Here is a 12,406-nt window from a genome sequence, read left to right on the forward strand (position 1 = left end):
GCGGCCGCGGCCTGGACAAGATAAGGGGAGCTATTAGACCTAGGCACATTCTAAATCTGGAGAAGGATATTTTAGAAGTTATCGAAGAACAACCTGGAATTAGTACTAGGACAATTGCAGCGCGATTTGGAATATCGCAATCTACAAGTTGGCTAATTTTAAGGCACGAGTTGCTGTACCCGTTTCATGTGCAGAGGGTACAAGCCCTACTTTTTTACCAAGAAATTTTCCGCTTCAAGTACACTTTTGTGAGTGGTTGTTACATTACCAGCAGTTAAGCCCAAACTTTACCATGAACATTTTAGTTACGGATGAGGCAAATTTAACGCGCAATGGAATTTTCAACTTTCATAACACTCATTACTGGGCTTTAGAAAATCCGCATATTACACGGAGAACATTACTTTCAACAACGTTTTTCTGTAAATGTATGGGCTGGAATTCTGAACGGGATGCTCATAGGACCTTTTATTCTGGAAAATCGTTTGACTGGTGCTCGGTATTTAGAATTTTTGCGCAACAATTTACCAGTGCTCCTTGAAAATGTGAATCTCAACGTTAGGCAGAACATGTGGTTTCTTCATGATGGTGCTCTACCACATTTTTCACGACCAGTGCGACAACATTTAGATCGTGTGTTTCCCGGACGATGGATAGGCCGTGATGGTCCAGTTGGGTGGCCCCCTCGCTTGCCTGACCTTAATCCATTAGACTTTTATTTGTGGGGTCATATGATACTGAGCAAGAGCTACGACATCGCATAAACGCTGCCAGTGACGCAATTCGCCTACAGCCTGGTTTGGCCCGTGCATGTACGTCTTCATGGATTCGACGAGCTCAAGTCTGTATCGAAAATAATGGAAACAACTTCGAACAGTTGCTTTAAATTAGTTTAAATTAAACACGTTAAAAAATACACGTTTTTTATTTTAAAAAATACGAATATCTCCAAAACTAAAAATATTTTACTACATTTTTTTTTCATTATTACTCATCAGCTATTATTTCTCAAGTTTATGCGCATAGGTTGAAAATCACCCTGTATATATAGGGTATTAAATTCACCGATATATATAAGAAAGGCGGTGATAGATGAGATCATTTTAAACATATTTTACCCTATGGAGTTTTATACCAAGTGTTACGGTTGTCGAGATATCATCATCGTTTTTCCGAATTGCATCGAATTTGGTAATAGATACTTACATAAAAGTTATAATACAATTTTTGTTAATTATTTTATCTAATTAATTATTTTTTTCTTATAAATCTGAATGTCTATTTCATAGATATAAAACACGTACTGGGATCTACATTTGATTAAAAAAAAATTGTGGAACAAGAGAATGTAGAAAATGAGTTTCCGAAATATCTAACTTGGATATTATAGGCGAATAAAGTGTGTAAATAAGATATTCGTTAAATTTTTTTTATAATCTTCCTTTATCTTTACTTCTTATTGTTATATCACATTCCAACAGAAAATGCTGCTTCTTTTTTTATTGACAGCAGTTTAGAGATGTGGATTAATTTTTAAAATTTTATTTTTGTTGTTGTTGTTGCACTTTTGTAGCTTTGCGTTGTCCTGTAACGCACAAATTCATCTTTTATGATTTTTACCTATAAGTAAATGAAACAAATTATTAAGTATCGAATTTTTAAACATGATTTTAATAAGGACAGTCTTATAATTTTGTGAAAAAAATTATGCAAAAAGCATTTGTAAGAAGAAATTAGTGTTTAAAGATCTAACCGAAGCTTACTTAGCATCGAGTAGTTCTAAAAAAAAAAACAAAAAAAAATACGCAGGAAAAAACATGGTAAAAACTCGAGAATAACAATTAAAAACAAATAGTACAACAAACAAAAAAAAACGGAATGAAGTTCGAATTAACCCACTTCTTTCTATCCGTGTTTTTCTTCACGTAGGTACCTGAAACCTTTCGGGCCTTTTATTGGCTCGTAGCAGTCACGTGATCCCAACGGATCCGTAATTACGTATCTATGTGAATTCAGGCTCATGCTTGAAATGAGAACCACCGTTTCTAATACAACGTCGATATCTTCGTCGCATCTCTATAATGGATACGCCTAGCCTCAGTTCCGCCTTCGTTATTTCTGCTGCTGCGTTAAATTTTTTGGATAAGGTGTTCTCGATTTAGGATTTATTCATTGTACACCAGTTCCTCTATTCTTCCCCAAACATGGTAGTCGAGGGAGGTCAAATCGGGAGATCTAGCTGGCCACAATATCCGTCCATTTCATCCTATCCGCATCTATTACGAATTGTTAAGAAAATCTCTTACAGTTATCCGATTATGGGCGAGACATCCATGATTTGATCTCTTATATCCAGAGACACTGCATCCAAAATATCAGGTAAGATATTTCTCAAAAATTCTAGAAAATTCTCACTATTTAAATTGTCTGGCAAAAAATACGGACCGATTATAACTCTGCCAATTGCATCTGCCCACACATTTACATTAAATTTTCGTTGGAAATGAAATTGGTTTCTTCATAATATGAGGATTTTCGTCTGCCAATAATGTAGGTTGTGAAAATTAGTAATTTCTTCGCGAGAAAAATTGGATTCATCCGTCCACAAAATTCTCCATAAAAATGTGTTATCTACTATGTCGGCATTTAAAATGATTCGACAGAAAGTGATTCTTCGAGCAGGATCACCTTCCTCGAGCCCTTGCACGGGGCTTTAGTGAAATGGTGCATTTTCTCAGAATGCAGAACTGTCCACACTTTCCGTGAAGATATATTCAGATGTTGCGCTATTTTCCTGGTGCAAGTGGTGGGATCTCTTTCAGTTTCATTAAAAATTTTCAGATCTATATATGTACAGATATATACAGATTCTATAAAATTCCTATATAAAAAAGTCGAGAGCGAATTAAAAATTTAAACAAAATAAACCCTCTGACGTAAAACCTTCGTGTACTGACATAATATCTAAAGAATAAAACCTAAGAAAATACGCACACAATCAGGCAACGATGTAATCTGATTCATCTAAATAGGTTATCTCAATAATTTGACAGTTAATTATAAACGTCAATGTTTCTAAATGAAACAGATAGATACAGAATACAGATAGAAGATAATTTGGTAAACAACTTTAAAAAATTGTTGTTTTTTATATCGTTATATTTAATATAGGATAAAAATAAAAATATTTTAGATCAATATAAAAGTGATTAACCCTTGATAATACAATAAAATATTTTGAATATTTACGTCCATAAATAAACAAATGCATAAGAAGATCGTCACCATATTCAACATAAATTATCGTTTTTTATTTTGTTAAGAAATGGTTCATCCACAGATTTTTTTATTTTAATATTCTAGAGCTTCATAGACGTACTAAAAAAATCTAAAAATCGTTGGGTAATTGCTCAATTAATATTTTTTTTATATAAACTCAATGACGTAACGTAACGTTTGTTTTGGTATCTATTAATCCATGCGGGGTATATAATATGATATCAAAATTAAATAAATATTTAAAAAATATATACAGCACGATCCGAAAACCAGGAATAAGTTCAGCATTAAATTGATCAGCCCTATAAATTTTTTTCACCATTAAAATTTGACACATTGAAAGTTCGCATCCTGTATATCATTGTGATTGTATATGGAATTTATTAACGAAATTTGGATCGTATTGAATATATACAGGGTGTGCGACACCATATCAATTATATAATCATGTAATAACTCATTCGTAGCATAAACCAGCCACTGCCTTTGCAAAGTTCTTTAATTATTTATTTGTTGTTTCGTTACCCTCACCGTTATAACGTGGTTGGTCGAAACGATGGTTTTGTGACTGCCGACCACAAAAAAAAACCACTACGAACTCATTTTTTGTGGATGACAGCTTAAAACGGTGACTATATAGAGCTTGTTCCTGATAGGCGGTGTTCCGAGGTTTTTCTACTAAATTAAGAAAACCATTATTTACTTCATGGGTGTATGGGTAGAAATGCTAAAAAAATACTAATAATTAAGTTAATTCTTTGCATTCTCGTTGATTCTTTTATTATACACCAATATTATGTGTGAAGGATTGACTATCATGCAAAGCATACCGTCAATGATAACGCAAATTTTTTTTATTTAAAAGAATTATAGACAAAAAATTGAAACATAACATATTTTTTGATAAGAAAAAGAACCTAAATGAGTCAAATTTTTACACCCTCGTTGGCTTTTTCATAGTGCAAATAATATTTATTTGTATGGAGGGTTTCATGTCTACTGTTTGCAATAAAGTGGTTAGACCAACGAGGGACAAAAATCAAGATTCTCTTTTAAGAATTCAATGAATTAATCACAACTTAATAAAAAACAGTTAAGTTAACATTGACGACTTACAGATGTAATTAATAACGTGACATCTGATACAGGATGGTCCAGATTTTAACTAAGAAATGTTAACCACGTATTCTATGTTAAAAATAAATCTTAGTTTATTATACAGTGACCGCCTAAAGTTCCGCATAAATTCGATAAAAATTAGAGACATGATTTTTTGAAAAAACACTTGGACCCGTCGATTTTTATTTTAAGTTGCGCATTATTTTACATAAATTTGTTATACAGGGTGGGACAAAAAAAAGATATGACGTCATCGGTAATTTTTTTAAATAGAATGCTATATTTTTTATTGTATTTATGAAATATAGGCGAAATTTCAAGCAAGTTTCGTATAAAAGGTGTGTTATCTCAAAACTCAACTGTTTCCGAAATATTTACATTTAAATAACAAGAAAACAAATAAGTACCGTGAAACGGGGTTAAATTGATCATTTCGTTTGTAAATTTGCTTGTAATTTTTTTGATAACTGCGTATCGATATTAAAATGAATCATAAATTATTGTGTATGGATGCCGTAAAAGGATTTTGCAATCGTATCTGCTCTAAATTTAAAGTTGTTTAAAAAAATGCCAAAATAAGGTGTGATCAATTTCATACCAAAAGGGGGGTGACTTTGATCAGTGCCATATAATGGTATTCTTCTTGCAATGCCTTAAAATGCATTATGAACAATTTAACCCCCGCTTAAGTTCATCAATCCATTTAAAAGTTACAGATAATTCTAGGTTTTGGGGTGAAATTGATCAGTCATAAAATTCCACTAATTGGTTATTTTTTAGGTAAAATAAAAAAGAAACATTGCAGTTTTTAATTACTTTATTAAAAACACTTATTTAAAAATACAAAAACTTATAAATGACATTCAAAAAGTAAAGAAACAAATCTTGAATTAATAGATAGAAGCAGTAATGCGTATAGTAAGGATTTACATCTCCTTAATATCTACTGCTTTTTTGAATTGATAAATGATTTGACCTTTGGCGCATTCAGCGGCAGGTTCTGGCAAAATAGCAATTATATCGATACCTCAGTTCAAAAGTGTAATGAGTTAATAAAAGCAATATTTGAGAAAAATAACGAAAACAAATCCTTATACAATTTATTGTAAATATTTTTCTTAGCTTTTACGCTCGTGAGTGCACATAAAGGGATTTAGTATAAAGGTGGGTAATGTAACTTATCAAATTAAAACCATTTAAATATTTTTTGTTTACTAAAAGAAATTTGAAATTTTGTTTAGTTGTTACATTATTGAACTAATTTTTCTTTTCAATTTGCGATATGTAACTAGCTCTTACAAATTATAATTAATTATTAGTGTATAATTTAGTTTTCGTTTAAAATAAAACTTAAATTATATGAAAATAAATTATTTTATTAAAAAATAAAAATAAAAATAAAACATAATTGTAACCAGTTTTAAATATTTAAATACATTTTTACCGAAAAATTATAATTATTTAAAACTAATCTGAATCTGACTCAGATAACTTATCCTCGACTTCGTCCGTTCTTGCTGGTAAATTTTCAAAGAATTCCCAGTAAACAGGTTTGATGGAACTATCTCGACATAGACTTAAAAGATCCTGTTTTTTCTTCTTATCAATTAAAGGAGGTTTTTTAAATGCGGGTTGTAACTGAATTTTCTTCTCTTGATTTTCAGATCTTAGTTTTTTATTATTTTGTCTAATATTAATAGTTTTAATAGTTTTAGTCTTCCTGAGCATAGGATGTTTTATAAAAAATTTTATTTGGATGCACTTTCTCTACCTTGATATCCTTCCAAATTACTTTTTCGCTGTTTCTAGAGTTTTTTACAAAATTATTACCTATAGCCGTACTTAATGCTTTCAGGTCATAAATATCCTGATAACTGATTTCATTGACCTTGTAAGGCACTCCAGTTTTTTTTTGCTGATCTTATAATAGTTACCCATTGTGCAGGAATGTATACTGGGCCACTTTTAAGAACTCGTTTTTTTTCTTTTTCGATTGTGGCATGCATGCTGTCACCCTCATTCTGGGTATGTCCCTTTTCTAAAAATTTATATGTAATTGTTTTCCCAATTTCCCTCCCAAACCCTCCCAATTTCATTTGCTCCTCTCTTCGCGATCCCTTCATACCAGAAAAAACAGTGTCCCAGTTTGTCTTTAATGTCAAAGATAGTAAAGTTGTAGGAAGACAGTCTTCTTTTATAATAAAAAGTACTTATTTCACCACAAGGTGTAGTGAGTACTGCCTGAAGATCAAAACACAATACTTGGGTATTTTCATCAGCTGTTTCAGAGTCTTTAGTTTTTTCCTCTCTGCTTAGTTCTTTCTCCCTTAAATGATTTTCATAATTGTTTTTTAATTCATTTTTTCGTTCTTCATTTCCATTTATATAGGTAGCACATAGACCACATTGATCTTTTTTTGGAATGTGGAAAGCAATATTTGTTTCTGTATTTAATATATTTGAATACATAGACAACTTTGCGGCATTTGAATTATTCGATTTGCAACGTTCCACATAAAGGCGATACATAGTAGCAATGTTTAAGCTACCATCCAGGTATTCTTTGTTGGTTCGTTCCCGGCAATAATGCGATGTTTTTTTAGGAAATGACTTAATGTGGTCTCGTATTCCTTGAATGATTTCTTTTTTAATCCTTCTTTGCTTCCCATGGTTTCCTCGTTGATCAAGTAACAGACAACCTTGCTCATCTTTTTTTTTAGTTGTTGTAAAAATAGTCTGATTGATAGCATATTGTAGTATATATAGTAGTTGATAGACGTAATCATAACTAATGTATTTTTGAAGAATGTTTTACATACTTGATATACCTTATCCTCAGTCTGTAAGGTGTACTTTTTGATTGATGATTTTTGGATCTATTACTACCTTCCTTTTTGTTTCTATAAGTTGGGGTAATTTCAGAAATATGGGCATTGATAAAGCCTCTTTGTCTCTCTATTGACCCCAATTTCCAGAAAGCATTAAAAATATTTCTGCGTTGATCTTCCGATATTTTAGTTGGGCATCTAATTCTGCACTTTTCATTGCACGACTCTCGCATTATTCTTTTTTCCATTTTCTTTTTTGACGCATTTATGTATTCTTCTCCTAAATTCCTTTTTATTTTTTTTAATATTTTTTTCCCAACTGTTAGGGTCCCTTACTCTTTTTCTGGTTAACTTTTTTTTCATTTTAAGGGTTGAAGACAAATTTTGGTTTTCATAATTGCTGTTTTCGGTATCTTCAAAACTATGAACTATCTGAACTCTTCAGAACTATCTGCCAACTCTATGGAAAACTCGTCGCCTTCTTGTGGTTTAAAAACAGTTTTTCTTCCATCGACAGATTTTAGTCCCAGAACTTCGAATTCGTTTTCATTGAAATTTTGAACTGTAGCTATGTAACGATAGCTAACACTTTTTCGCATGCCCCCCAACACTTTAACTAATAAAAATGTCCCAATTTTGATCTCACTTTGACTCACTTCCAAATATTCAATTTCTTCGTTTTCCTGCAACTGGATGAATAGATCGTCGGCGGTCATGTCATCGTCGGAATTATCATTTGTTACAGGCTCTTCAACGTCGCTGTCTGAACTGTTGGAATCATTTTGGGCTGTCACACTTTTCCCTGGCTGAACATCAAGCTTTGTTCTCTTCTTATTTCGTCTTGTTGGAGCATTTGAAAATCTCTGTTGTTGTAAGTAATTTACCAACACGTTCTGCGCTTGGTCTTGATTAAAATCTTCTCTAGGCAGCTTGTCTAATACTCGGTTTGGATTTAAAGGGACTATGCCACTTGCTTCAAAAGAAGAAATAAGATTTCGTTTAACCGCATGAGGTATTTTATCTTTGGATAGTTTACTATCCATTGTCACCAAGGTTTTTTGCAACAAATGTGGGAAATCCTTTTTGTCAATTGATGAATGTGTCGGATACGTATTTTTCCATTCTAGCAACACTTCTCTCCAGGCCATTTTAAATGGCCTGAAAAACCCTACGTGCAACGGCTGACATAAATGTGTCGCGTTTCTTTGGCAGGCATACAAATCCAATGTTATGTTCTTCACACAGTCTAATAACTTCTTCTGTGAAATGTGAGGCTAAGTTATCGCCTATTATAGAATTTTTCGCCCTTGCTGTCTTTTGGCATGTGGAAGAAACGCAGACTTAAACCAGTCATTAAAAGTTTCGGCGTCCATCCACCCTTGTGACGTTCGGTTGTATCGTGATCCAGCTGCACAGCATCTATCTATGCAACAGGGTTCTAATTTTGGTCCTTGTTCAGTCCACTCCGCTCACATTTTTTCTGCTCGATAAATTACATATGGTGGCAAAAGAACTCCTGCTGCAGAACCACACATCATCACTGAGGTTGCAGATTTAGTAAAATTGCACACTCGTTTAGGGTATTTTACTCCACGGGAATATATTAGTTTTTTGCGCCCAGGGTCGTCAAGCAAATTAGTTTCATCATAATTATATACGTTACACGACGGAATACCATTTAAAGTTTTTTTAAGGTTTTCAAAATACTCAGTTAATGTTTGCCTGGAAACTCAGCACGAGCCCTTTTAATATTAGCTGCAAGCCTTTAAGTTATTACATTGTTATGTCTTTTTAACAGCGAAAATCCCCAATCGGTACCGGGTAAATTGTCCTTAAATTTTGCCACTGAACGACCTTGGGTATCTAGCAGGTTTTTTGCCATATGCCTTGTAGATTGAGAAGGGAGTCGTTTCGGCTGATCCGCCGCTCAGCACTGCTACCTGTGAGATATTTTGTGCATAACTCTACTTGTCTTAGTTTGTCTCAAAAAGTCTTAGACTTCTGCCGTACAAAGCTATATTTTTGGGAGGTAGTTGTCCCACTTCTTGAGGTGTTGGTTGTACCCCTTCCAGGTACTTGAGTCTCTTGCAGAGTTGGGTCAGGCATTCACAGAGCAGGTGTTCTGCTGTTTCTGTGGCATTGCTGCAGAATCTACATTGGTCGTCCTCTGTTATACCTATTGCCTTTAGGTGATATTTCACTGGGCAATGACCGGTTAGGAGTCCGACTGCTGTTCTGATGTCTGATCTGTTCATGTTTAGGAGCTGTTCAGCTCTTTTTCTAGAAGTGGTTATAAACTTTTTTGCCTGTCTTAGTCCTGGTGCTCTTCTCCAGTGCGACAGCAATTGTTCTTTTTCCCACCTGTTTAGGTCTTCGGTGATGTGGGTCTTCATTAAACCACAGTATGGCTCTGGACCATAATATAGTGTTTGAGCCCCTTTTTTTGCAAGGCGATCGGCTTCTTCGTTCCCCTCTATACCCCGGTGGCCAGGTAGCCACATTAGTGTTACTTGATTCTTTGTTGTAAGGCGCTTTAGGGTTTGTTTGCACTCCCAGACTAGCTTTGAATCACATTTAAAAGATTTCAGGGCCTTTAGAGCAGCTTGGCTGTCTGATAGTATAAATATGTGTTTTCTTTGGAGGCCTTGGTTGATGCACTCTTCTGCGCATATGTCTATGGCAAGCACTTCAGCTTGAAAGATGTTAGGGTATTTGCCCAGTGACTTTGAGATCTTAATGTTAGGGCCTGACACGCCCAATCCTGCTCCTTCTGTTAGTTTGGAACCGTCTGTGTACCATAGCGATGTATTGTCGGCTTTTGGTACTTCTTTTTTCTCCCATGATTGGCGATCATCTATGATCACTTCGAATGGAATTTCTAGATCCAGCATGGCCGTTATGTGGTCACGTGGTTTGCTGGCATTTCCAGTTTAATTTCTTCGAGGATGCGCAGGTGACCACTTAAATCCCCAGGCTTGAATTTGCCGGTTTGGAAAAGCCTGTAAGCACTGTTAATTGCCTCTTTTTTCACGCTTATGTGAACTGGAGGTTATTTGTTTGGTCTTCGGCCACCATACCAGCGAAGCGTATGTGATGATGGGCTTAATGACTGTTTGGTAGATCCAGTATACCATTTTTGGTTTTAGCCCCCATGTCTTGCCAACGAGTTTGCGGCATGTCCAGATTGCCACTATGGCTTTGGAAATGGTCTTGTCTAGATGATTGTTCCAAGTTAGTTTGTGGTCCAAGGTAACCCCCAGGTATTTTACCTCGTTAGAAAATGTTTGCTGAGTTCCGTTTAATATAGGTGCTCTGAGTTCTAGCTTCCTTTTTCTGGTAAATGGCACTAAAATTGTTTTTCTAAGATTTAAAGATAATCCTTCAGTTTCGCCCCAGTTTTGTATAGTATTTAGGGCACTTTGCATTCGATTCGATATTACGCCCTCGTGCTTGCCCCTAACTATTACTACCAGGTCATCTGCGTAGCCTAGAACTGTGAATCCGGATCTACTTAATATGTTAAGAATTTTGTTTACTACTAATGTCCACAGTAGAGGTGACAGAACCCCTCCTTGGGGACATCCTTTTACTGTGGTTACTGTTGCTGTCGCTCCATTTATTTCTGCTGTGATGGAGCGGTGCTTGAGCATTGATCCTGTCCACTTTACGATGGGGGCCTCCACCCCCCAGTCTTGCAAGGCTTTTGTTATGGACAGGTGTGAGGTATTGTCGAATGCTCCCTCTATGTCAATGAATGCAGTAAGAGCAATTTCTTTGCAGTCGTTTGACTTTTCTATGTCTCTGCCATATGCCTTAAATCTGTTAGGTTAAGAAGAAAGGGGGGCGAATGGGGGGCCACAAATAGCAACACATTTAAGAATTGATTGCTCTTCATTGGAGCTAAAAACGGTTTGCCCGCCGTTACTTTTAACATGACGCCCATGGTATCTATTATTGAAGGTCCCGTAAGAAATCTTGAACCATTTTGCAGCTTTGCGTAAACTCCACCCTTCATTTATGACCTTTTCTAACGCTTTTTCTATGGACTCTTGACCGTAGTCTTTGTACCTTCGTGCTCCAACTTTTCTCTCGGCATTATGTCAATATTCTAAAACCAAAAATATTATTATTACTAGTAGTACTATACCCTTAAAATTATATAAGCTTTACAATCTGCTGATCAATTTCACCCCATTCAGTTGATCAATTTGACCCCATCAAATAAATCTTAAAATTTGACAAAATCCGGCAACGCCGCAAACTTTATTTTGAGGTTATAAAAATACAAGATATTCAGGATACTAAATATATCACATGCACATATCCACAATTTGCATGTATTTTTTAATAGCAGTCAAATTTTGGAAGGTTATATTTATTTATTTATTAACGGAATCCATTTACAAAAGTATTACATAGCATACCCATACAAACATATATATTCAGAAACATTATATACAAAACTATCTATAAATTAGTGTAAGGTGTAGATGAATTAATTAATTAAAGCCCCTATGAAATAATATTCTTTAACTGCCCCTTAAAAGATGTTATCCTAGAGTCAAAAAAGTTTATCTGTCCTGACAGACCATTAGCACTTCGAGCCATTCGTGTAATTGGCTCATTAATACCATAATTGGTATGGTGGAATGGGACTGAAAATATTTCTGATTGTCTATTCAATCTGGAAGGCACCCTAAGTTTAAAAAGAGACAATAACTCGGGACAATCTATAGTAGCATTTAAAACCTTATGCATAAAACATAAGTCGAGTAATGTTCTTCGTGACTCCAATGTGGGTAAGTTCAGGTTATCCCTGACCCACTGATAGTAATACTCCTGTCTCCTGTAACCACATCTAAAAGCCGCCACCCTTAAAAATTTATTTTGAGTTTTTTCAATCTGCTCAATGTAGCAGTTATATGACGGGGACCACACAATTGAGCCATACTCCAAGATGGGCCTAACAAGAGAGCAATAAAGTAATCTAAAAGTAAACAAAGACAAATCAGCTGTAGACCGTTGGATAAAACCCAGCATTTTCATTGCCCTACCAGTCACCTGATTGATGTGACTTTTAAAAGACAACCTGGAGTCAATAAATATTCCTAAGTCAGAAACCTCTGTTTTGACACCAATTGCTACATTATTTATTTTATAAAGAAAAGCAATAGGGTTTC

At 34.7% G+C, this 12,406-nt stretch overlaps 1 protein-coding gene across 14 annotated transcripts in view; it reads left to right on the forward strand.

The window, feature by feature from the left end:
• LOC126744403 (glucose transporter type 1) overlaps positions 1 to 12,406 on the forward strand; it is a 107,731-nt gene that overhangs the window by 31,264 nt on the left and 64,061 nt on the right. Inside the window, exon 1 of one of the 14 annotated variants that reach the window (XM_050451891.1) lies at positions 5,450 to 5,562. The exons of 12 other annotated variants lie outside the window; for them this stretch is intronic. The gene's annotated coding sequence lies outside the window, so the exon portion shown is untranslated. Of the gene's footprint in view, positions 1 to 5,449; positions 5,563 to 12,406 lie in introns of those variants that run through there. One more of the 14 variants, XM_050451849.1, reaches the window with a different exon arrangement.

Source organism: Anthonomus grandis, chromosome 1, assembly GCF_022605725.1.
Source record: "Anthonomus grandis grandis chromosome 1, icAntGran1.3, whole genome shotgun sequence".
Taxonomy (NCBI): Eukaryota; Metazoa; Arthropoda; class Insecta; order Coleoptera; family Curculionidae; genus Anthonomus; species Anthonomus grandis.